The 27,866-nt window shown below is 44.0% G+C and overlaps 1 protein-coding gene across 1 annotated transcript in view; it reads right to left on the reverse strand.

Annotated features, from left to right (window-relative positions):
* LOC142582787 (dopamine D2-like receptor) overlaps positions 1-27,866 on the reverse strand; it is a 470,062-nt gene that overhangs the window by 342,228 nt on the left and 99,968 nt on the right. The window contains exon 2 of the mRNA XM_075692826.1: positions 26,465-26,558. The gene's annotated coding sequence lies outside the window, so the exon portion shown is untranslated. The remainder of the gene's footprint in view (positions 1-26,464; positions 26,559-27,866) is intronic.

Genomic DNA, 27,866 nt, shown 5'->3' on the forward strand with positions numbered 1-27,866 from the left:
GACACGTACGATTTCTAGGGAGATTGAGCCCTACAGTAGAGATCCGTCGAAGTGGCGCGCCGGCGACTAAATGGTTTGCCAAATAGGCCGAACCCATGTCCTTTGGTGGGAGTGGAACCCTCAAACTTTGGTGCGACCAAAATTCAATGGCGCCAAAATGAATCGCGCCATCATTGATGGTCGAAGTCACGACCTTTGGTTTTAATTAAGGCGAAGTTAATGAAGTCACAGATAAATAGAATAGAGTTCATTAGGGCATACGAATCGAGAACCTTTGGTGGCAGTCGTGCCCACTACTTTTGATGTTGATTAAGGCACGGTTAATAAAGGTAAAGTTAATTAGGGCACTAAAACTCACGACCTTTGGTGCGAGAAGACAAGTAGTAGGAAGTACCGCATTTCATTGAGAATGTCAAGTAATTTAATTAATGTCTCGTGAGCGCGCAGGCTTTCGCCTTCATAGCGTATACTAATGTTACTGTCAATTTTTATTATTTGCCTACTTTGATCTAATTATATTTTCGCCACATGATCTGTGGTCACTCTTGGCCAATCCTCCGGAGCAGACATGTGTCCCTGTGGCAGCAGAGGCACATAATCCTTAAATATAGCAATATATGTGTCGTACTTGTCTGTGAACGAGTAGAAAGGGGGTTAACTGAGGATCCCGATTTTTTTTATTGATGGCATCGTAAGAAGCCAAAAAACAATGGTACCAAGGACAACATAGGATAAATTACTTCTACTTACTAATTGAATTAAATTGATTAATTATTGGAATTGAAAGTCTATTAAAAAGCAACCTGCCGCAGGTGGAGAACGATCCCTTTAATTATATTAGTAAGCACTTGTAATTTACCCTATGTTTTCGTTGTTGTCATTGTTGGCTTCTTGTGACATGACTATTAAAAAAAAAGCAGGACCCTCGGTTAGCCCCCTTTCTTCTGGTTCATCACATAACGAGAGTCTAGAATCCGACAACACTGATGCGTTCAGGTAGCTTGTATGGGTGTGTTGACCAGGTGCCACGCGGTTGGAGCTGGAAATATTTTACCCGACTCTTATAGAAAAGAGTCTCAGGGAAAGCGATGCGTGAACTAGAGTTATATCAGAACGTGGCTTAGTAAATACCAATATCGTCATGAGTAAATCGGAAAAGAAACCCTTCCGCTCATTCTAACAATAATCGGTGTCCAAATCCATGTCTCAGTGGCAGCTGTCAATAGAATTCTTTACGCAGGTCTTGACGCCAGGGTTGTGTTGTTTGCATACGGCAGAAGTAATTTTGGAGCCAGAAATACACCGCGAGATTTGGACGCCAGCTATAAGGCACCTGCAGAACATCATCAAACATTTGGCTATGTTTCGGCTACTTATCGCTGACGAAAAATTTGGCTTTGGTTATTTTTGGGCCACATTTTGATGTCATTTGGCTATTTTTTGTTGTAGTCATCTGGCAACCCTGCAAGCGGGTGTAGCGAAACCAAAATAGCTGCCCCCAATGCTGCTGACCCGTCAACGAGCTCCGTTGTTGAATCTCGATGTGTGAAGCGCAAGGCTCGGATACACTTTAGGAAACATGAAGACCTAGTCCCACTTCAGGAGGTTCAATCCATTTCAAAATGCCGGCATGTGGGAAATTCTTCTGACAAACATCATCGCCGCGTTGCACGGGGAGGTCACGCTTCACGCGATCTAAGATCGCGTGGGGCTACTGGTTGGCTACTTTCGACAGGATAACAGAGAGAACCTGCCGAAGTAAGTGACTTTTCTTATTTGTGTGTAGATTTCTATTGATTCTGCGTCGCCTCTAGCAGAGAAAAATCTACAATCGTTCCAGTGATTGGCCTACTATTTGTTTTTAGGTCCGTCACTGAGGGACAGCACGACGAGCTGCAGCGAATGCTACATGAAGTGTCGGGTTTGGCCTGGGAGCTCCGTTATATGATGAAGATAAAACCCAGAAAACGAAAAGGGGCCGCGGAAGTGCGAGAACTGCAGGCATCGTCAGGCTGCTGCCAAGAATAACATTGCGCAGTGCTTGAGGGACGCCGCTGCCGAGACCCTCTTAGTGCACTCACAGTAGAGCCGTGCAGTTGAAAGAGAGTTGAATGGTAAGTGCTAACGTTACTCGTAAGCTAGTCCATTTGCCGATTAGTGCATACATAGTCTTCCAGCGCATACTATTCGCAACGGCAGGACAACGTAGCTTGCACTACTCATATGGATCGTGCGACATTTATTGAAAAGTGCAGCACGAAAGGTCATTGCTTCATGTCGCACTTGTTTGACGCATGCAGCAAGCTGTAATTTTGACAAGTTGATGAATGAATATGTAGCGGGTAGTATATTACAGCACTTGGTAAAGCAGGTACAATCTTGGGAAAGTTTATGTATGACATAAAGACATATGTTACGGGGTCGTAATTGTAATCGTCAAGCATCTCTTACATTCCCGCGTAACCCTCCGATTCTTCATACATTAATTTCACAGATTATCGGGGCAACCACACAGTAGAGCAGATTGAAAGATCAAACAGCCTGGATAAAATATTGCTGCTGTGTCATCTGCTTCTGGAACTCTTGTATTGATGCAGCTCACGTTGAGCAGCCAATATAACTTTTTTTTTTAGATGCTGCTGTTTTGCGTGCATGTGGGTGTTAATGTGAAAAAAACAGGCGATCACTCTAGTCTCAAGTGTATTTCTTCAACTGCATGCGTAACATCAAAAGGAGGAGAAAGTACACAGTACAAAAAGCTAGTAAGCATAATTTGCACACCACATTCCACTACCGCAAAAAAAAAAAAGTTGGGTATTGCTTAGTTTTTCTTTTTTTGAGCAGATCAGAATGCATTATCTGTCATTCCATTGCCAGTACTTTTTTTTTACTGTTTTGGTTCTGTAGAAATTGAGTCGCCAGCTTCAGCGTTGCTCTGCAGCATCCATACTAGGGAGTCGCATTCTACAATATATGAATGCCAATTTCCAAACTCTCCTGCACCTCCGAACACCAGCCCAGTGAAAGATGCCTCAGATGATGGTAACATCACAACACCGGAGCAGCAAGAGCAGCAACCTCGATGCAAGCGACAGTGTGTTCCAAGAACTGCAGGAGGCGAGGACAATAATTTACTTAATAATTACTCATTACAGTCTGTCACTTGTGCTACATGAATTTTTTCTCACATATAGCATGATTTCTTACGCATCATTCTTTAAAAGGCATCTTCAGTCACAGGATGGTCGCACTGTACTTTTTACTGGTAATGTAGTGCAATGCTTCTCGATAGCTATGAAGCATGGGAAGTTCCGCCACAGAAAGGGCCGGCTATCCCAGAATTGTACCTTAGGATAGAAAAAAGGCAATAAAATTATAAAACACTGCCCAAGTCTACGAGGTTACAAAAATACGAGAAGAGAATCATGAAGAGGTCAGGGGAACATGGCGAATTTAGAATGTAAGGTACTGTTTAGGAGAAACTTGTCAAGCTGCTGCATGCGAGAAAATCCTACAGAACCTTGAGAGATAATTTTTTGCAACGAAAGGGCCCTTACATGAAGTGTTCAGATATCTGTGAAAGATTTCTCTCTATTGGACATGTTGTTGGCAGTCAGTGAGAGCGTCCTCAAGAGAAACTTTCGTTGTGCCACAATATAGGCACTTGGCTGATGTCCTTTTCTTTCATTTTCTTTACATCACGCAAGAAGTGGAGTGTCTAGCCGACCTCGAAGCATAAGTGGTGTATGAATGTGTCTTGTGTGTGGTATTCATGATATTAATTAGACTACCTTTTTATTTTACAATCCGAAAGGGGAGGGCATTAACATGCAATCTAAGCGAAAGCATGAAACTGTCAGTAAAGGCGAGACAATTTCGATATCAGGGAAGTTTTGAAAAGACAAATAAATCAGTAATGAGTTGATCAACTGTCTGGCTGTCTTTCTTACCCCGTCTTGTTGTCATGCTAGGTCATTTAATTAGTAGGCCTGCCACGGTAGATGACTGTTAATACTTCCATGCCATGTACCTTAATGTATAAAGGAGCCAGTGAACTAACACTGACTATGTGTAAATGCAGAAGTAGAGCCCTCCTATAACTCGCTCATACGCAGTAGTCGGAAATGTTGCCTCTTGTGAATGTTCTGAGGACTCCATTCCAAATCATGGAAGCTGCAACCTCACAGAAGGGGTAATCGGCTGGCAGGAAGAATACGTAAGACCTAACGGCAGGTGGTAGTATATTGTGGAAATGAAATCCTGAAATGGTATCGCCTGCATTGTCGGCTTTTTCACATCTTCGAAGAAACTTGTTTCTCAGTGGATAATTGTTCTGTTCTGCTCACGGTGGAAGAAAGTGAGAAGTATATTAACAGAGCTCCATACAAGATAGAAGATTGGCCAACATTGTGTGCTTTCTGCGACATATGGCGCCAGAAAGCGGGAGCTATCAGTCATGTTCCTGTTGACTTGGCGCATACGTGTTAGGAGAGTAGGCACAAGCAAACTTACTTGTAAAACGCGTTCCAAACCTTATTTTTGAACATACATATTTTGTTAATGTCCCCATGAAAGAATGTCATTACCCGGGCGAGTCAGCAATGCTAAAGAAGTTGCTTGTCGCTACATAGGTAAATGTGTCGCTAAAGAAATGAAATGGTCGCGAAATATAGCGATAAAATATCTAAATTGACAAAACTGATTAATTAACAATTTTCATCATTACATGATTTATTAGAATTGGTCGTATTTTGTCTTTAATAATGCCCAACTTTTTCTGCCCACTATATCAACCCGTATTACACGTGTCCTTTAACCCCCTAAATTAATTCCGGAAAACCGTACTGAGTTTAACGTAGTCATATTTATTTCTATGCCACACTCACTCTGAAAATGTATTACTTGATTCATTTTTGGTTAGAATAACAAAAAAAAAGAAACTACTCTTGAGGGCAGCTTTCCCTCAATGCCGAACGCAACTTCGAGCTCCGAGCACAACATCGAGCTGAGCGAGTTTGACTCGTCATTGGCAATATTGATACCGCCTCCCATGATGAGTACAGCTTGAGATTGGGGGTTAAAGGGTTAATATGGGGCATACAATATACCTTTGCCCGTCTTGAGGCTGCTTAGAACCTGAGCAACATTTATTTTTTCGTCTCCACAGGAATTGAGCTTGGCTTGGAGCTCCTGGCCAGATGGAAGGGACATAAATTTGCTATCCGAAAAGATGAACTGGCCGTTGCACAACATAGTCTGGAGTACGATGAAAGGAAGCTCGCTTACAAAGAAGAAAAGAACAGGTACGTGTTGTATATGTTGCACGGGTATCTTTATCTTCAGTAGTAATGAATAGGTTGTCCATCTCCTCCCCCTCTGCATTCCGTTTGGTGCCCATTACACCACAATTGCTCCGACTTCATTGTATGTTTTTGTGTACAAATATTGCCAACAAAAAAAATTCCTAGCCCTTTGGACATCCATATCCTTCTCATCTTGTGCAACTGCAGTACCTTCTTTTGTTAAGCATGGTAATGCAAGCTTTAAGTGGCACATTCTGTCATGTTCTAGAGTGGGCATACTCCTGCACAAGTCCCTTTCACATATCCTGACACACACACATGAATGTATGTATCGGGATGTGTGGAATGTGACAGCGGTGCACATGCTTGTCAGACAGCCTAACTTTAAGATGTGTAGCAATATGCGCACACAATCTAGAGCATTGAAACTAGGCCATGAAGGCCGGGCCACACATACGCTTGCCAGTGCGTGTGATCTCGTGTTTGCGCGTTTACGCATGTGCAGACGGTGCAGGGCAGCTTGTGCTCTTTGAAGCGTTGAGACCGGTTCTACACAAATATTGGCGCGAGCGCTGCCTCTCGTTGCTGCACAGCTATGACGTGGAACAGACAGTTCTCAGTGAGTCTAATTTATGTCGAGCAAGAAGCAGATCATTGTTTCTTTTTTGTGCTGATTAACAACTTGAAAAATAGAACAATTGTGTTTACACGTATTCAAGCATTCCGAAACACTTTCAACAGGTCTGCTTGATTCGCCTGCACCACCTGAACTAGTTCACGAGGTGCTGTACCCTAACATTCATTTGTGCGGTACAGCAATGGTGCAAGACTGGTTGAAGATTTTGCTGCACCCTCTCTACTACCAGGGCCAACTTGGTGCAAATGTACAAGTGGGACACATCAGCGTGGCACACAGGTGCAAGTGCCGTTAAACACCTGACTATGTGCGTCTGATGTGGCTACGTAAGTGCGGTATGTATTTAGCCTAAAAAGCCGATCATAACTGCAGTTCGAGACCGTTAAACTTATGCACTCTATGCGCATTAGTCAGCCAAAATATAAGGCCTGCACTACGTCTGTGCCTCTGCAATCATTTACAGTGCCGCGTTGTTCGTACACTGCCGTGAACTGGTTCAGAGTGACGCAGGCGAATCGAATGGACCTAACAGCTCAATATGCAACACTGTCTCGCAAGGCTTCTATGTGTGAGTGCCATCAGCCTGTTTGAAGAATACAATCATTCATCCTTGAGAAATTCAGGCAAGCCAAAGTATTTAAGTCTTAAGTGATGTCAGATTTCTAAACTGAAACTGCATCAGACTGCCTATTACTCAGAATAAATTTGATGAAGCTGCATTAAGTGCACTGTATCCTACATACATATGCATTTCGTTTCCAAATTAAGTAGACTTCAGCCATTATAAAAATACTTATTCTTCGTCGAAATTTCGAGAAGATCTCATTTTGGGCCAGATTAATAATGAATTTCCTAGGTATACCTTGTGGCGTAAGATACATTTCTTGAAAAGGGACAGAAGAAAGGAAGGCACTGAAGCACCAAACGACCAACTGTTCAAATAATGAATTTCTTCTTAACCTAATGGGTTGCTCTCACAAAGAAGCATATTGTGAGCGGCTTGAGTATTTCTCGATTTGTAATTGAATTGTCTGCATCATTTGGACACCTTCACAGGTAAGAAGTGCAGTGTCGAGCAGGAGAAAGGGAGCAGGTTCCGGAACGTCTGGAAGAAACTCGAAAGACGCAAGGATAAAGAGAACCACTCGAGCTTGTAGTAGCTTCCAGCATAGTAAACTATTTTACAATATAAAATACACAGAGTCCATGTGCTGTAACCTTTGGGTCATGCAATTAACATTTATTTTTGCTTTCTTGTGAACAAAGAAGTATGGTGACTTCTACACAGCAGCACGGTACATGTTCATAATGTCATAGAGTGCACTAGTATAACTGTATTGTTTCTTGAAGGGCCCTTAGACTACCCTTGACATTTAGAAGATGCATTGTACACAGGTTATTGTGGCGACCATTTTTATGAACATAGCAGCACTACACGTCGCGGCGGTTGCTACAAATAGAAAGAGCATTTTTGCGGCTGTGTGTTCTATGTAGAGGATAATGCACTGCTCTAGTTATGCAACAAATGTTCGGTGTCACAGGGGCTTAGGGGCTCTTTAATGTATGAGGCGCAGATGGAAAGCAGATCTCTGACTAAAGTATGACTTTTATTATTTCCTTAGATGTGCTGACTCTCAAGTTCGCTCTAGTGACAGTCGCTTCAACAATTGCAGTACAGCTAGGCACAAAATACATGTTGAAACAATTTAGATAAGAGCCTGACCTTTACAGAATTAAAAATTTTCTCACATATTTGCCAAAGGCGTTCTCCGACCACACTGGAGCTGCACAAGCTAGAAAAAGAAGAAGTGACGCACAAGTAAAAGACAAGAACTAAAGTTAGGAGGAGACAAACTACAAATCTGTGGCAATTTAACTTGTGTGCATAAAGCAGTTGTTTCAACACTTTTCTTCCTTAAATCATATTTTTCTGCAATTCAGTCATGCACCAACAAGCACAAATTTTTGGAGGAAACGCGTTTTAGTGACATTACGCATTCATATTTTACATAGTTGGGCGAGCAATGAACAGGAAAAGTATACTTTTCTATAGCAAGGCATACCTATTGAAATAGTGCGTTTTTTGTTGCTTCATCATTAGGCTCCCAAAACTCTTCAGATTTTACCAAATTTTCCTTCACAAGTGAAATAATTAATTATGTGACTGCCAAAAATAGGTTTCTTGATGCACTAAATTAAAGACAATGGGCTGGTGTGCAATTCACATTTGCTAAGAATTCATTTGCTCATGACACACTATTCAACTCTGTTCTTACTTCTTTAAAGAGGTTTGCCAGAACTAAGCCTCATACTTTGTCTTGCGAATCCAAGTTGGTCACTCAAGACCAAAGTAGGTGGACACCACCGAGCCATAGAGGCAGGTGTGAAAGTTGGCTAAAAGTGCACTTAATTTATACATTCGTGGCAAATTCAGACGCTAGTTTTCTTATTTTCGTGAAAATTAACAAATGCAAATAAGCCTGCAATCTTGACAAAACCCCATTCGACAGCTTGGCGCACTTTGCTCATTTCCTTGTTGAACAGCAACTGGTGCCCACTTGAAGACGTTCCGCTGTAGGGCTTCAGCAGCATTCGCCTCACAGGATATGCAGGATCACCATAGATTGAATAGCTGTGGCCCTGGACGAGCTTTTCTAGTTTCTCATAGGTCTTACTTCGGAGTATACGTGCAAGATGACAAAGTGGCTTTTGCACTCGGATTATGCTCCAATCTCCCGAAACCGCTGCAAACAAGACAAAATAGGTAATAATAGGCATAGTTTCATGAGTTCCACATCCTCACTCTACATGTCGCGTCTTATTATCTTTGCTGCCTCAAAGTACACAAGGTAAACCAACCTATAGGCCTATTGTATTCAGGCAAGTTTCTCTACACATAGGCCCTGATACTCTGTTGTGCAGCTGTGCTGGCTTAAACTGGGTCCTCGATCGCGCGGCGTGCAGGGAAAGGTGCTGTAAGGTGCTGCCGCGGTGCAGTGCACCCTTGAACCTTGCAGCGTGTGCAACCCGGTGGACGACAACCTGCACTGCTTGTACCTTTTACGAGTTTAACAAACCTTACGACTTCTCACAAATGTGCCAGTCGCACACCCTGTAAAATGTATTTGCTTTGAATTTACTATTGCGGATAAGCAATATTGAAATAAACATGTTGATCATAGAAAGTTTTCAGGAGTCGTTGCAGGTTCCATTAAAACATTCGATGTTCACATTGCTTCAGTCATTACGAAATAATTTGGTTTTGTCATCAGAGCCCTAACAAACATTCGTTCAGTATTCAGCATTACTAGACTTCTCTCATTTTACCTCGCATTCATTCATACACACTTATTGTATAACTAAATTTGCTTTATCAAACAATGTTCCCCTGCCACAAGTTGCTACAAATTATGAAAACTAATTGTTCCTTTGAGTGCCCTTTCCTTTTAAACAATCTAGAGTTGCATTTTAAAATGTTGACGTAAAGTAGTTTTATATTTTTTTGAATATGTACCTGCTTTCATCTGTCTACTAAGCATAAATAATACCCTCTTGAAATATATGTGTCACAGTTGATGTTCTTGCTTATGTACTTTGACCACATGTATTATTTTGCTAACCTTGGTTGATCGCTTTGTTTACTGAAAATGTACCGTCCTTGATCTACATATTGTGAACGCATTTATGCTAATAAACATGAAACTAAACAGGATGACTGCATCGATCACGTCCAGCGACAACTTGCGAATAGGAACTCTCGTCTCTATTTTATCAACTCACCTGCGTAATGTCGTCTGCCGTAGTAGGGTCAACTTACTTGGCGTTTGGACACACGATGGACTGGTATTTTACGGCATATGTGTGCTTGTGCCCGGAAAGAAAAGCATTTTTTCATTTGTCGGCGGGTGGCAGAAAGCCCGCGCGGTGTTGTCGACGAAGCCCCAAAAGTTATCCAGGGGTACGCCTTTGGAATGCACAGCCTGCAAGGTTGACGGGTAAAAAAATAAAATAAATAAAGACCGGCGACGAACCAAAATGTTTGATATTTACCTGTGCAAATTCCTCCAAGGTTGGGATGTCAAGCCAGGAGTGACTATTTGCGTCCTTCAAAAAGTGTTTGAAGTTACTTTCGATGCGTGAAAGAAGGATATTTGTCAGGAATTATATAACTAAATAATGTCTGCAAGAAAAGGTGCTCCAGATCGCACAGCCTATAGGGCTACGAGAGCCGGCGTAGCGTAATGCACAAACTCTCGTCTTATGACACAGTCACTCGTTGAGCTGTTGCGATGACATCTGACATACTTAACGCATTATGAAGCTTTGATATGTCTTTTTTCTCAATCACAAATACGACTTCAAAACACCACCGTCCGTGGTATCCGTGTACAGAAGTACGTTGGCCGAAAGCGAGTCGCTTTGCTTGCTACAAAAAGACTTCACACAGCAAAATGTATTTGAGTTCTTTCCATTTCACTTGGTTCAGTAGCACCGGGTCTTGCAAGGCACTTCTCACGTTTCTAGCTGTAGCATTGCGATGCACCGAAACTCTAGCAGAACAGCGGACGTGTAAAGCGAAGATCAACACCACGTTTCTTGAATGTGTGCACGTTTGTTGATGTGGACCACGTGTTAGATGTGTTCACAGATCAGAAGACTTTGCTTTGGCAACAAAGCAGAGTAACGGCTTTGTTAATGCAAGGATTACATCTGTAACAAATGAAAATGCAATGTCTTGCGTGAAGGGCCTTCAAACATTTGAGTAATTGCAAAAATAATATTTTATTGTGGCAATTCTTAAAACTTTAGTATGAAGTCTGTCGCTGTTTTATCTTCTGCGGCTAGGTGGCACGGCCCGCGAGCACATGCCTTTCGGACGCAACTAGGCGCTGTTATGGTCGGCCCGTCGGGTGTGAGAGACGTTCAGGCGTACTTTCCCATAACAAGATGGTCTGCCTCGTCCCAGAAAAGGCTGTTACGGTAAGCCTTGGCCTCGACCTGTCAAGTGTGAGAAGCGTTCAGGCGGGCGTCCCCATGTGAACATAATTGCTCTCTTCTCCGAGACGGCGTCACCCTGTTATTCCCCGAGATGACACAAAGGGATGGACGAAGATACGACAAACCGAAGGGCGGGATGCCATCAACGACAAAGTCTCACAAATGCACTACTGCTTTCACAGCCTCCCCGGGAAGACGTCGGCAACCACAAGACCGCAAGGGGTAATCAAGGCCGTCTTAGGCCCCGTATGATTGACCTGACAAGTGTGAGAATCGTTCACGCGGGCCTCCCCATGTCGACATGATTGCCCTCTACTCCGGAACGCCGTCACCCCTTCTTCCCCGGGCTGGCACAAGAGGATGGGGGAAGAGAAGGCAAACCTAAGGACAAGACTTCAATGGCCGAAGCTGATGAAAGCGCTAATACTTCCACAGGCCCCCGTAGAAGACGTCGACGACGACATGACCGCCGGAGGTTATTTAAGCCGTGCTAGCCCCTGTGTTGATCAGAATCGCTCGAGTCTCAGATGAGAGTCACATCCATGTACCAATGAAGTAAATACAATCTTTTCCACTTTTTTTCATCATCACGATGGCCGGCTTCGTCGTCGTTTCCTGATTCTCGCGGTGAAGACCCATCTCACCTGGTCGAGATCGTATCAGCGCTCCGCTAAAATTGATTCTTAGTCCGCCCCTCCGCAAACTGTGAGCGGGAACGCGAGTGCGAAGCGGACCGTCGAAAACGTTCTGCTAAAACAGTGCATCGAAAAAGTTCACGGAAGCACTGCGAACGGCATGTTTGATTGCGAGTAACTCCGTTTCTCCTGAACAGATTGAAGTACTTTCTGCGCGGAGTATTTCTGAAATAGGCTAATTTAACGTCAAGTGCATTTCTCAACATCCACAAAAAGTGGTTCAGGGCCCCTTTAAGGTTTCCGCTTGAGAAATCATTCTCCTAATAGTCGCCAACAGCCAACGCTTATGGCGCAGTTATTGACATTTCAGCATTACGAGCTGAATTTCATTATACTACCGACGGCGAAGTTTCGCAGGCGTGGCGAGGCAAAGCAGTCAGTCGAACGTTCCCCGAGAGACTGATGAGGTTGGCGAGGCCCGTGCGCGACGCTGTGCGCACGCCGCCCGTTGCCGCTTCGCCGCACCACCAATCGGGCCGCTGCATCATGGCAGCGGCGGCCACTACCGCTCGGGAGACCGGCGGCGCTGTCACCTGTCACAAGGCGAGCAAGCTGAGAAAATGAGGTTGCCTCGCGAACATCCCCTGCGCTAGAAGGTGACGCGGTGGTGGGGCCGAAACTTTCCGCGTTCGCCTCTTGTTATGATTTCCGGATTGCGTTTTTTTTTTCGCTCAAACTCTTTTTGATGTATGGCCGTAAGGTGTCCTCCTGCTGCTTTTTCGCCAAAGACACAAGGTCCAGAAGCGCGTGTGTGGGTGTGCAGGGGGTTCCGCACTCCCAGGAACCACAGCGGGGGAGAGCGCCTGCGGCGTGTGAGATTCATCTATCACGCAGGGCCAGAGCGAGCAGCGCGAAGGCCAGATATGAACTTCTCGCTAGAACAGAGTCAACTCTCGGTGGAGAGCTACGCCTCGACTCGACGCGCCGCACCCACGTCATTTTTCAATCAAACCCCCCTATAGCGCCAGCGCTACACAGGCACGCCTAAAGCGTGCCGCGATGGACAAACAGGAACAAATAAAAAAGAAAGTGAGGAAATCATAAAAATTTGCCTCGGCGGCATGGAAAAGGGGCGCCATTGCTGACAGAAGCAAGCCACAAAATTTCTCCCTCGGGAACAGGTTTCGCGCGCCGCAATGGACGACAGATATCCAAATTTCGTAAACATGTTCTCCTACACACCTATAGCTTGCCCTAGCCAACACATCTGAGTTCCCGCTAGCAGCACTGTTGAAATTATGTTTGTTGCGGTACAAGTGAATCGGTACTGCGACAGTCTGCGGATCAGATAGTATGCTCTCCCTAATTTCTTATATTTCTACCTCCCCATTTCCCCAATGTAGGTTGGCAGACTAAATTTCCCGTTATGGCCAACTTGCTTGCATATCTCTCTCTCTCTCTCTCTCTCTCTGAGAAGCGCGTCTTTAAAGCATGGACGGTGCGGGGGAACGGAGAGCGGACCTAATGACTTTACGCAGTGCACATTCTGGCGCCTTAATTACGATTCTATTTCACGCTACGCCCCCCTTTGTTTCGTCAATGAGCTGTGTGGGGAAGTAGACTTACAGGTTTTGTATATCTTGCACTCACCTTCGACGCATATGACGCAGCGAGAATTGTCATATGGCCTGAGGTATAACTGCGGTAAAGAACACATATATGCTGAATGTGTCTCTATAGGAGCTGCGCCTGCGTGGTAGACCAGCGGCTATAGAGTTGCCTTGAATAGCTCGAAGTCGCCGGTTTGATCTCGTCCACGTCGGCCATATCTTTATAATGCCAAAGTTTGAAAACGCTTGTGTATACATAGGTTTAGGTGCAAGTTAACGAAATACCGGGGATCAAAATTATACACTATGGCCTGCTTCATAATTATATCGTAGTTTTTGGCGCCTAAATCTCCCGTTGTTTTTTTTCCGTTTTTTTTTATACGCGGTACCATGAAGTATTGCTCGGTGCTCTCTAGCACTCAGTGGAGAAAAAAATTGCGCAGATTCGATGCACTGTTGGAATCGATGTAGGCGAAGCTGTCTGCTGGTTGCTTTGATTGACGATAATTAGCGGTGATGTTCACGGCGAAAGTTTAATTTCTTCGACGTTTAGTATAACAGGAGAGTGGTGAGTTGATGTTAAACGTTACCTTTTATGCACTACTGCACGAAAAAGTTTCTACGGAGTGTCTGTGTAGTGTTTGCTTGAGGCGTTGTTGTGCGCCATTTTTCATAACCTCTCAGAGGGTTGAGCATTGTCATTGCCTCACATGGCACATCGCATCGTGGCAGAAGTAGTAAACTTGAATTGCATTATGGGACTGTACGTGCCAAAACCACAATCGCATTATGAGGCACGACCTGTAGTGGTAGACTCCGGATTAATTGTCGCACCATGCATGATGTTCTTTAACGTGTCCCAAAATCTAAGTGCACGTGCGTTTCCCATTTCACCCCCGTCTAAATGTAGCTGCCGCGGTCAGAATCAAGTCCGCGACCTCTAGCAACGCCATAGCCGCAAAGCTAGGGCACAGAAGTGTTGATTTGACGGTCAACCGCTGCTGTAGTGTTGCCTAGACCCTGTGGTGCGCTTTAATTAATGCGGCTCTGCTTCTACACGCCCTGTGTAATTTCTCCCCTTGACATATTTGCATGGTGCTTATTCTCAGAAATAGCAGGAACGTACTGTACCGTACGTTGAACAAAAATAACGTACAGCGCAAAGGACCAGGACAGCGATAGACGACATACACAGCGCTGTGTATGTCGTCTATCGCTGTCCTGGTCCTTTGCGCTGTACGTTATTTTTGATCATGAATTACCAACTAGCCCAAGCAACCACCGTACGTTGAAGTTAGGCTTTTCCTGTTTTCCAGCAAGTGGTGTCGTATAGTAGTAGAGTTTCCTTGCCTTCTCACGTCACCTCCCCGCCCTCCCTTGTGCAGGAACTACCTCTTCTCCTCCCTCGTATCTACGTCCCATCTAGGCTCGCACGTTAGTAGAAAGGGAAGCGATGCAGTTCTGCAATGTTCTTGAAGGGAGTCGCGGCTAATCACAGCTCTCTAGAAGATAATGTGGCGACGCCCAGGGATCTCCTTAGGCCAGTGTGCACATTCGACGCGGTGGGCTTTAAACTAGCTGGTCGCGTCACCTTTCCTCCGATTCGCTCCTGTCATGTATACAAACGTTCTAACCCCCCCCCCCCCTCTGCGACGTGGTGTGACAGCAGTAGCCACAGCAGCAGCAGTGGGAGAGCCGGAGGAGGAGGCAAAGAAAGTTTCGGCGTGAAAAAAAAAAAAAATTCGGGCACTGGTGTGTTGTAAGTGTGGTATTCCCACGAGGTAAACACGTCCCATTTTATGAGGTGGCCCTTCTTTTGCGAGTGCGACATGTACTGCAGGTATAGCTGTAAATATTAAGAAGCATGTTGGATAGATGATCACTAGCTGTTGACTTTCGGTATACTTCCCTTGCACAACTTCCTTAAACTGATAGATTATCTTCTTCGTAGAATGAGAGGCTTTCCTTGCAGCTGCCAGCGAAATATGAAACAACGAAAGTTTATTTCAGGACGTGTTGCATCGACTTTTTTGCGAGTAACGTATTTAACATTGTTTCAGTCACGAGGAAGTCGCTGAAAGTACGCGGTGCTGCTATGAGCTAGAAAACAAAATGCGTTCGTGCAGGTTTGGTGTGACAACAATTAAGCAAAAAAAATTCTAATTACGAATTGAGCTTTGGGATTTCACGTGCCAAAATGACGATATAATTATGAGGCAACGCCCTAGCGGGGGAACTCCGGTTAAATTCTGACCTCCTCGTGGCTACCATTCTGACCCCCATTCTTTAACGTGCACCTAATCCCCGGTGAGTTCACGACGAATAAATATGACGATTTTGCTGCATGCACCATTTGTTGATGACATGACTCTGCTTTATCGCTTATGGCTAGGGGTGGCTTTCACGAAATCTTACTCCTTCCGCATTGGAATGGCGGACAACGCTCTATGCAATGCCTGTCTTTGCGAGGAGACGCTGGAACACATTCTGTGCGACTGTCCTGAATATAATGTTCAGTGACAGTCCCTGGCATCTGTTCTAGCGCCCTTGACACTAGACCATTGTCCGTCGACACGATTTTCACATGCCGCCGACAGAAGACATCGCAGGTGAAGGCGACGGTTTCGGTTTTTGAAAGAGACGGGATTGGATAAGCGGCTGTGGCAGTGATATCACGTACCATGCCAGATTGATGGACTCCAACAGACGATGTGTGTGTGCTATGCTATGTGCTCTCTCTCCCTCTCCCCCTTCCCCATCTTTCATCTCCCCCATCTCTCACCCATGTGTAGGGTAGCAAACCGGTTAAGCTAAACTGGTTAACCTCCCTGGCTTTCCTTCTCCACTTTTTCCTTCCTTCCTTCCTAATCCCTGGTACACGGCCATTTTTGCATTTCACTCCCCAGCGAAATGCGCCCACCGGGGCTGGGATTTGATCCCACGCTCTGTGGCTTAGCTGCGCAACTACGGAGGATCACCAAAAAAAAAGGAAGAACAGAAGAACAAAAGCAAAATTAAGTTTTTTTTTTTAGATGGCATACTACAGGCTCACACAGGTGTTAGAACAGCAAAGATAACAATAGCAGCCATGTGTACCTTCAGCGAGAACTTTTTCCGAGGCTTTTTACCGTTTCGACTCCCAGCCCCCGGGTATCACTCCCTACTATTCATGCAGTTCTGTTTAGTGATCAGTTTTCTTATTTCCTTTTTTGGCGACTACATTTAGGCCCCTTTGTCCAGTGCACTTTCATTTGTTTTCTTTTTTCTGCTACGCCATAATATTGCCTCACCTCTCCCAATTCTATCGGACTTTTCACAGCTCAGGCGGAAATAAACTATAACCAAGCCGCATGTTACTCCACTAAAAGAAAAAAAAGGTAATCGCGTGCGAAAAGGCACAAAGAAAACTCATCTGTCGAAATTTGAGTGTTTTCATTCGGCATGTCCACGACAGTGCACGGTGCAACAATAGCGGTTGGTCGTTCATTGTGTCCACGTGTCTTCGTGAATGAAAGAAGGGTCAAGGAACGCAGCACACCTTGAGCACTTCGAGATCCGTACGTAGACTTTGATTCTAGGCAGTGACTTCTACAGCTTTACTCATCTTCGCTTGGTTTGAAATTTTTTAAGGTAGGCGGGAGGCAGCTCACAGTTTATTCTTTCACAATAGAACATCGGCTTCAAAGAGGGGCTGTTGAAGGCGGGCTTAAACATTTCTCTAACTGAGAGTTCAGGGATTCTGGTCGTTCCGATCACCAGCCTCTTGACAGATGAAATATAAGTGTTAGCAAGCGTTAGCTTGTATTTTAACTTTCTTCTCGAACAAGTACAGGGTCTCTTAAGATCTCTTTGAAGAAGTGAACGTCGAAAGCCTACTCTTCCTCGTCTTTTCATTCGCTCCTTTCTCTTTGCCTCTTTTCTTTATCTTCTTTCTTTTAGTCCTTACCGCTCACTACAAAGCATCTTTAGTCATTTGTAATGAATTGTAGTCATTACAAGCCGTCGTTAGACGGCTTGTAATGTTGGTCATAGCATAGTCATTAGTAGTCACTTCAAGTCATTTAAGTCATTATTAGTCATTACTGGTCATTACTAAGTATCTTTAGTCATTTATAATCAATTTTAGTCGTTACAAGCCGCAGTTAGACATATTGGTCATTTTGTAGTGATTAATGCTCCTTACAAGTCATCAGTAGTCATTTTAATCATTACTACTTTTTACGAGACATTTCTAGTCATTTTTAATCAATTGCGGTCATTACGAGCCGTCGTTAGACATATTGGTCATTTCGGAGTTATTAGTAGTCATTACAAGTCATTAGTAGTCATTATTAGTCATTACTAGTCGTTATTAACCTCTACCAATCTCTATTATAACGTTATCATTCACTAACTGGCACTATCAATCATTTTTCATTCTTTCATGTGTCTTTAATCTGTCTTCATATGGCGTAATCACGCTTCGGCGGACACTTCGGCGTTCAGGTTTGCTGACACAAAGTTCTCCATGAGCCTGGAAAGGATTTCGCCTTAAAGAAGAGCTTAATAGCGTGCACAGAGTAGTTTCTCTAATTTGGACGCCACCCGCTATCCGAGACAGTCTTCTTGCAAGTAGAACAAAGGGGCGGCCATCGTGTAATTACGGCTTCATCACGGTGTTTCGGCTGTTCCTGATGACAAATGCTGCGATGTTTCCAAATGTTTTGTCCATGCCTTATGGGTGAAGTAAAAGCAATCCTGGTGGCGGCGGTACGCAGGTCACGAAGCAATATTCTCTTGTGTGGTTCTGCTTCTAGCCTTCCAGAGACGCACGTCTAAAGGCCACGACCACTGCGATCGCTTTGTACGCCGGAAAAAAACAAGAAAAAATGTTATGTGGGCACTTGCATTTCTACAAAGCGCACGTGATCCAGGATATATGTCTCTACACTGGCAATGAGGCAAATACTTACACGGCAAAAATGAGCCAAATAATAATAAAAATAATAACAAAATAAGAATAAGGAGGCAAATACGATACACTTCGTGATATAAGATAGATCAAAACCTCACGCAAATGCAAAACCGGTGGTTGTAAACTTAAGTGCTGTTTAGCAGCAAAATTTCATAGCTGCGACGTTGTTAAAGAACACATCGTGATGTGCGCGACACGTCGCTTCGACCGAAGGACAATTGCGAAAAGTACGAGCGCTTCTGTAATTATACTTCCGTCTTCGCAAGGAAGCCAATTAATAACTTGTACTTCGCCACGTTACGTTACGCTCACCAAGTATAGACATATTATAATTTATCAGAAACATGCTTGTTAACAAAAATTGCTATTGTCTTGCAGTACTTACATTCCATATACAACGGTAGATCGATGGTATTCTATCACTTGCCACTCACTGTCTATTTTATATTTGCTACAACTACATTCTTTCTTGAAAGAAGATGAATCTTACAAAGGCTTCTCTCCGACATTAATGTCAAATTTCTGTCGAGGTTATAACTGGGTGAGTAGCAGTGGCGTAGCCAGAAATTTCGTTCGGGGGGGTGGGGGCTCACAATGCAGCTCGGCCTCCTCTTAAGAGGAAAAATTAGGTCGAATGCTCCTATCCAAATACGTGTAGAAGGAGAATTCGTTTTTCTCGGCAACCACTTCACCAAATTTGATGAGGTTTATAGCATTTAAAAGAAAAACTTAACTTCTAGCGATTGTTTGTTTCCAATTTCCGATTTTGGTCGTCAATATTTTATTGAAAAGTGGCAAAAATCGAAAATTTTCAGAAAACGAAACAATGAATTTACAACTTTGCAAATCAGCAATAAAAATTAGTATCACAATTCTGTGAATTACACATAATAGTACATCTACAGCGGACAAAATTTATGTTACACATGAGTCTCAAAAATTAAGTATTACGGAAATACGGCTTTTGCAGAACCCTTGTACATAACACAACCAATTCAAATAATATACAAATAGACATATCGAATTTGTCCGCCTTGAATGGGGTAATGGATACCGTTTACAGAACCGCGATATCTGTTCTTGATGCAGAACTATTAATTTGTATACTTCGTGCTTCTATTTTTTAGAAGTTTCAAATTTTTCAAAATATTTTAAATAAAGTTCGGGCCCTAAATCGAAATTCCGCTTCCAAAAGACGCTAGAGTTTAACTTACTCTCTCAAATGCAACAAATTTCATATAAAAGCGATTCAGGAGTTATCTCAGAAAAGCGTTTCTGCGTTTTACATGTATCTGAATAGGCCGCGCCGGAGTTGGGCCCGAGCTAAAGCGTCCTCTTAAACAATTTGTCTAGGGATCAAATACATGAATAATAACTGCATTGCCACTGTCAAAGATGCTGCAAACTAATTCTTGAATGCTACGCACTGTCAATACAAATAAAATATGTATTCCTTCATAAAATATTATACTCGTATGTGCCAAAATTGTGCCCAACATAACTGATGTCAATGCTTACATGTTTTTTGTCTATTTATTAAGTAAAGAAAATATCACACGAACTTTAGAACTACATCAGTTCGAAACCAGCAAAGCAGTGCATGTCGCTGATATGAAAAATGTAAAGGCCATGTAATAAACAAGTTGAGGACAAATATTTAATGAAACTTTGTCATTCAAGATCCTTGTTTACATTCTTGTACATATGCAATGGCCTGTGAAAAATCTCAATGACGCTGCCATTTGTTCCAATGTATTACGCAAGAACAGCTGTCACCGGTCGTGTATCGTGAGTAATTGCACCGAAATTAGAGTCGCCACAGGATCACGTATAAAAAGCAGAAGTCCTGCAGAATATACGAAGGCGAGTCAAATGAAAGTGAGCCAATGCGAATATATGACAAACGGGGTACTTTATTTAAAAGTAGCCTCCATAAGCATTTAGACATTTGTCCCATCGACTAACGAGTCGCGTAATTACCGTCTCATAAAGCTCCTTGGGTTGTTGCTTCAAAGCATCAGTTACTGACTTTCACGTCATCGTCCGAGACGAATCTGGTTCACTTTAGCTGTTTTTTTTTTTATTTCGGTTGCCCCAAAATGTGGAAGTCGCAAGGCGACAGGTCTGAGCTGTATGGCGGATATTGCAGCGTTTCCCGCTTGAACTTTGCCAGTTTTTTATTAACAGTGTTAGGCTGCTGAGCACAAGGTCGCGGGATCGAATCCCGGCCACGGTGGCCGCATTTCGATTGGGGCGAAGCGTATAATTACATTTAGGTGCACGTTAAAGAACCCCAGGTGGTCGAAATTTCCGGAGACCTCCCCTACGGCGTGCCTCATAACCAGAAAGTGGTTTTGGAACGTAAAACCCCATGATTTGATTTTAATTTTTTTAAAGTTTTGTATTAACCTCATCAGCGACGTGGGGACGGGATTTGTCGTGGATTTGCGTTCCACAATATCGGAAACAATTGATAGTCTCTCAAGATTTAGCAAATTCTATCAGTAATGGCCCCTGACGATCGAAAAATAAAAGTTAACTACACCTTTCCGGCATAAATGACAGCCTTTGCTTTCATTGGGGGTGGTGAATTCGAATGTTTCCATTGTAAGCTTTGGCGTCGTGTTTCAGGTTCGTAGAAGTGGCATGATGGTTCGTCTCTGATCACAATTGCAGACAAGAAATCGTCACCCTTATTGTGATACCGGATCAGATGAGTAAAAGCAGCACCGAACTTCTCCGTATTCTGGCGGTGGTTCAACATCTTGGGCATCCATTGCGCACACAAGAGGCGATAACCGAGTTGTTTATGAATTATGGCGTGAACGGTCACGGTGAACCGAACCGTGACTGATGTTCACACGCTCTGCCAGTCCATCGATGCTTATCCTCCGTTCTTGTGTCATCAGCTCATCAACCTTTGCAATTTTGTTAGGGGTAATTGCACTATGGGCTTTGGTCCGGTCTGGGATTGTCTTTGCAACTTTCACGTCCTTCTTTGAACCGTTTGTTGTAACCCTTCACAACGAAATGCAATGTTCAATGTACACGGCAGCAATACGGTGACCAATTTCTTTTTGGGAAACACCTTCAGCTGTCAAAAACCTCACGGCACCACGCTGCTCAACTTCTGGAGCGTCCATTACGACACGCAACCCTGTTCAACCCAGTGTATGAGCGCATTAAAGAACATTTATCCTCACACCTGCTTGTCACTTTTGTAAATGAGAGATGCCTGTGTGCTACGCGCAGGCCTTTCAAATGATGAACAGAACCATAATTGCGCAGGGTGGGTAGGCTCACTTTCATTTGACTCGCCCTCGAACGTTAGAAATGCGAAGATACAATGAAATATACAAATGCAAAGATACAGCTTGGTAAAAGGCAAAAAGATGCCACTGGAAACAAAGTTCACTGCAAGTATGAACAAAACCTCGCAACAAGATATCTAAACATACGTATAAGTCTCCAATAAATGTACGTATCTAAGAAAAAGTCACGCTGTGTAATGGCTCAAACAAGGCAAATAAACATGTTGCGCAATCACAGATTCACAGAATCCTAGATCCCTGCCCCATTCCATCCACTCCCCCCGATGTATCACGCGTGACGGAAAGCGGCGCGCTTGCTCCTCACTTTTCTCCCTTGCGCACACAATACTGAGCCACCATCGTCAGCTCACCCATTCCCGCCCCCCCCCCCCCACGCTTTCACTCGCACATACAGCATGCGGCGCGTGGTCACGATGTTATCGCCCTTGGACTTTATGCGGAATATGAGGGCGACGGTGACCGCAGCAATGCGCCTAGAGTTTCCATATAATTGCTATCGCAATAATATAATAAGAGTATCTGGCAGCTGAAGCGTCCCATGGCCCATTACTTTCCGCAAAAGTCACAAAATAGAACTTTCCCCATGCGACAATTCGCTGCGCAGCAACAAAATTTTTTTTTTCCTTTTGTGGGGCGGGCGCCCGTATTGAAAAAAAAAAACGCTATGGAAAGTATGTTGGTCACAATCGAATGCCTACTTTGGGCAACTAATGTGACTATTAAAGGAATATAGAAGAAAACACGAGACGCTTGGTCCACCAAGAACCATGCGCATACTGCTCGGTATCCTACACCGGCGAGACAAGTCTTTCTGGAGAGGTTGCGCTCAAGCGAAGGCGGTGCAATCCGTCGAGTCCCCACAGTGATTGCGGCTAGCCACCCTTGTTTCTTTTTCCCGTCTGCTAGCTAGAAAGCGTCCAAAACTCTGCCAGGCGAAAATGCACTCGGCCAGAGAAAAACGAACGCGCGCCGAAGTGCGCCGCGTGGTGGTCGGGGCAACACGAGAAAAACGCGTGCGCTCTGGCTGGCTCTAGAAAAAAAATTGAAGCGGCTCAATGTGTCCTCGCGATTAAAAGACCAAGTATAAAAAGTAAATAAGAACGTAGTTACCTTGGCTGGCTTTAGTGTCTTCACTGGATGCTTTGGCGCAGGTGAAAAAAAATGTTGATATTCGTTTATGTGACATGACGGCACGAATGAACCACCACAACGCTTCGTCTCATCGGGCCTCGCTGCAGAATTTGTCAACTTGTCTGATAGTGTGTTGATTTGGCTTATCTCGTTGTATGGCCCGATGTACGACTTTGGAAAAGTTAATGAACCTTTGGCGTCAAATATTTATGGGTACATTAAACTTACAAAATTCCGCAATTGAAAATCGAAAGCACGCGTTTGGAAATGTCAATGCACCTTTCACATCAAAAGTTTATGAGAACTAGACGTCCTTGAAACTTTGTGCTCTGATGGGGCTGCTTGCGTTATGCGACTCCCGGTGCATGGGCGTTGCCGCGAAATCCAGCCCGAGTTCGCAATTTTTGCGGTGAAATGGCTTTTCGAGCGTGAAAAAGACGTTCTAGACAAAATCCAGAATGATTTCCGGCGCCGGGGGTTGCTTTTGGTGGGCGGTGCATGGACAGCACGTAAAATTTCGGGGGGGGGGGGGGGCTCAAGCCCCGTAAGCGCCCCCCCCCCCTCCCCCTGGCTACGTCCCTGGTGAGTAGGGACATGTTAACCGAGAAGGCAGCGGCGTGAACAGGGAACAGTGATATACAACGGCGCTCGTTACACCTTCTCTTGCTCTTTTCTCCGGTTCGTGCTGTTCTGTCTTTTTGTGTCAATATCAAGTTTGCGAGTTCACGACTAACCTCGCACGTCTAGACAACTTAATTAAAATTTAAAACTCTAGCGAAGCAACAGAAATTTGTCATTTACCATGACAGTTAAGCTATGCCCAAGGAGTAATTATGTAAGCAAAACTGTATAACGCTTCGTAGTTGTGCCTGCAACGTTTAACGTTCAGGCTTTTAGCGGCGTTTCTACGATCGAACTTCAACCTCCCATGCAGTTACCTCTGCAAGTGATAGATATTTGGCTACTAAGAGGGCTCAGCGATACAAGGAAAGTAATTAGACGGCTTCACTAAAGAAGAATGAGCTTTTTGATGGGGCTACTGGGAATAAAAAATAAATTTCGCACTACGTTACTGCCACGCGCCGCCACAAACCTAGTTACTTCGTTGCTCATGTGGAATTTAATAAAGCAACTAATTTATGTTCCCTGCAGGACAAAGGCCTCTACCAGAAACCTCCACTTACCCGTATCTCGCGCCAGCCAACTCATTCATATGTCAGCCAATATCTTAATTTTATCGCACTACCAATTTCTCGGCCGTTTTTTACTGCATTTCCTTTCTTTTGGCGCCCGCCTTGTTATTCTAACAGACCACCGCCCACTTGCTTTACGCATGAAATGGCGTCCTAACTGTCGTAACGGCGACGACTTCGCGCGCTTTCTAATCGAGACAGCTGTCCTTCTGTTTCTTAACTTCCTGCCTATAATCTTGCGTCTCATCGCTCGTTGCGCGGTTCTTAACGTCTCAAGTTTCTTCGTTAACCTTCAGGTTCCTATTGTATTGCTTAGCATCGGTGGGATGCAATTTATAATATGGGGTGACCCAAGTAAGCTAAGCAATTAAAGGTTCACATTTATTTTTGCTGATATTGTCAAGCATTCTTTGAACAAAACCTGCCGTTGTGGGTTAGAGGCTGGCATTACGCTGGTAAGCATGAGGTGGTGGGTTTGAGTCCCGACCGTGGCGGCCGCATTTAAATGGGGGGAGACGGGCGGATTGCAAAAAAAAAAAAAAAAGTCGTGTACTTCATTTCGGTGCGCGTTAAAGAACCCCTTGCGATCAAAATTATCACTCATCCCCCCACAACGTCGTGCCTCATGATCAAATCTTGGCTTTGGCACATAAAAGCCCACAACTTAATTTATTTGTTGAACAAGCTTAACGAATGAACGGTAATAACCAACTGGATTAAAACATTCTTATAATAGAACAGTAAACATTACAAACAATATATTGAACAGCCATTCGTAACAACAAGAAGTAAATTAATATTTCAGAAATTGTATTCAAGATCGATCTTCTCTGTCTTTGACAAACTTTTGGATTTCATCAGCTGTGCTATTTAATTAAATAACGAAACTATCTATGAGTATAACAATTCAAAAATTGCACTTTGTAATAAAATGGGAACTTGTTTCTGGCAATTTCCACTGAAAAAAAGTTTTGCGTGCGGCTGTACACACCGCTCGGCTTTTTGTTTGAAATATAAGCGACGTTATTAGTGTATGCCTACACCCATGCACTATGTTATACGCCGGTAACATGATAGTATTTTTTTTTCTAGTACAATATCCTCACGCTACAGTGGGAGCCTAGTACGTGATTTATTAGCCCTATACAGTATCACGGCGTCCAAACAATGCATAATAAAGAACAAAAATTACAAACAATTCCTGCTCTCCTTCCTATCCTTTACAAGCCCATTGACTTGTGATCAGCTTCTATAACCATTAGTTAGCGCTTATATATATATATATATAAATATATATATATATATGTATATATATTTGCCTGTTCAAGTTGCGTGTTCACAATACGGAACGTCCCAATTGAAGCGGCTGCATCACATACGAAGAACAAAACATATTTCACTGAAGCAAAATCATTATGGCGCTAACAACACGTTAAATAACAAAGATGATAATATAGCAACAGCGCGGCCATAGTAAGCGTGACAATGTATGACCATGTGTCAAAACTATAACGTCCTACATTTACACTAGTGTAGTGCAAAAAAAAAATATTTGCTCGCAAGGTGTGCGTTAGAAGCTGCCCCTGCAGCGCAGGATCGTAGCTTCTGCTAGCAAGATTGATATGATCGAGAAGCTTTTGCTAGTTGAATTCGAATTCCGTGCCGCAGACTCGAGAGGCTATAGGTAGCCAAAATGACTTCAACAGTAACAGTGAATGACATCGTCAGTGCAGTGGTAGCAACAGAACCTACGGCGGTAAACCAATATACAACTAAACAGGTGGTAGCATACAATAGCTGCTGAGTCAAGTGGCTTTACGCTGCCAAGAAGCTGTAGCTTTCTCCGCGTATGCCTTTCCTGCGTGTGTCTTTGCACGATGAACGCGATACGCTGCGATTTAGACGAGTAATTTGTTACAATGTCAAGTTTGTGCGTTATTGCGGAATTTGGAAGCATGGCCTATTGAGAGCCCATTCGACCCTCCGGGCATATCTAAATTATGGCCAGTATTCAAGACAATCTACGTTGACTGCTAGGAAGACAGTTTGGACCTCATGTAATGAAACTAATTTGGAAGACGTCTATACGACTTGGCTCCACCTCGCGTCGACAAGAAAAAGCTAAGAAAAGCACATAATTATCGCCATATTTTAGCATTAAAACCACAACATAGCTTACGTTAACCGCACAAAAAAGCGTAAGCACGTTAACTGCTGTGTGGGCGACCTTCCCCATAAGTTTCCAGGCATTTAGCTCAGCCGCCATGTTGTTTGAACAGCAAATCAGCCTGCGTCGTTTTCGACTTCGATGTCGTCTTCACGAGTATGCTTTTTCATCCTCTTTTTTCAGCTTCATCTAAATTCAAACGCTGTGATTAATTGAAAAGCTGTGATTTAGTCGCCTACGACGAGTATTGGGACACCACTTATATGAATCCAGCCACGCAACGTGTCGTGAATGAACGATGGGTTTCGCAGAAAACCCGACCTCAATCCCTCAGGGGTCATCGTCGTTCTCCTATCGTCTTTGCCGTCGATGTCACCCAAGTCGTATTAGATAACATTGTTAGCGCTGTTTAGGGAGGCCCCTCAAGACTCCTGTGAGTCTCCCTCTGCAATGTTTGTGCGACATTTCTTCTGAGAAACAATATAAAAGCCAGTAACACCATACCTGAAAGGAGTGGTGAAGACTTGTGTGTACTTGAATAAAGGGGTAACCACTACGCCCCTGCCGATGCTTTCCTCCACTAGGCTGCTTCATATTCCTGCATGAGAAACATTCGCGCAATAAGTTGTTTGCGAACACAATTGATGCAAACAAAACAAGCGATCAAACACGTCGATGGCAGCGGACCTTCATCCGAGTCTACTAAGTGTCATCTCCTCTCACGTACAGTGACACGATGTCTAGTCCATAATGACAGCAGGCACCTCATGGCCTGCTGATAGAAACTAGCATGAGCAAAAGCAGCTGTATATCCGATTAAAGGCGACTGGCCGCCACTGCCAGGGGAACCAATACTGCTTCAAGCTAAAGCAGCTTGTCTGAAGAGGAGACTAATTGCGCCTATAGAGTATCATAATAAGTGCGTTTCTCAAGGCACCTGACCAGTAGTATAATATTTTTCTCTAGCTTCTTTTATTTTTAGACCTTGTATGCAAATAGCAGCAAAAAATCTGCTTGACAACTACTCTAAAAGTACAAACAGTGCAGTCGATGAGCGCATCACACTCCAGAGACCTCAGGAGAAGCGCCGAGCGTGTAACTTTTTATGCATTCCTGAATAATGCAAAAGAAGGGCGTAAACGAAGGGAGCAAAGATGCAAAGGGTTACGAAGGGAATTCCGAGAGCCAGGATTCCATCCTCCAGCCACTTTACGCAGACCTGGCTCTGTCATGATCGTAAAGGCTCCTCACGCACCGCATTACACAAAGCCTCGCACTGCGTTCCACCAATTCAATGCAGCGCAGCGGAGAGGCTGAGACCACACACATCGAAGACACCTGCGCTCGCAAGTAAGGGGACCAATTCTTCAGGGGGGTCTGCAAGGGCATGTACTGCTGACAACGATTCGATCTGCACTAGAAGGCGATAGTTCGAGATTGCTAGGGATGCGACTGCTTCCCGTCGCCATCAATATTTTTGAGTTCCGTGCTTTGTTTTTTTGGCTGTCGTAGTAAGTCATTCGACTCCACTAATATCTTTTCTTTCTACACCTATTCCCCTTCCCTCTACGCCGAGTAGCAGCTTAGAATATTGATCCAGGCCGACTTCTCAGCTTTTCTCTCATAATAAGTACCTCATTCTCTCTCTCTCTCTCTCTCCAACCGTTGCTCAGACGAGGGGACTTGCACCTCTCTCCCCAGTTCTGAGAAATGCCGGGTCTTCAGCGCTGATAGCATTGAGTGTGCGGCGAGCCCACTCTAGCATGCTGTCTCTGCATGCTTTGATGAAGGCACCTCCCACCACTTCCCTTTAACCTCCCCCTCTTGCCGGAGGCTGCCTTCTACTGAACGGTCGATGCGGCATTTACGAAAACGCGAAATATACAGTTCACGACAGTTTAAACAA

The sequence above is a fragment of the Dermacentor variabilis genome, chromosome 5 (genome assembly GCF_050947875.1).
Source record: "Dermacentor variabilis isolate Ectoservices chromosome 5, ASM5094787v1, whole genome shotgun sequence".
Lineage (NCBI taxonomy): Eukaryota > Metazoa > Arthropoda > Arachnida > Ixodida > Ixodidae > Dermacentor > Dermacentor variabilis.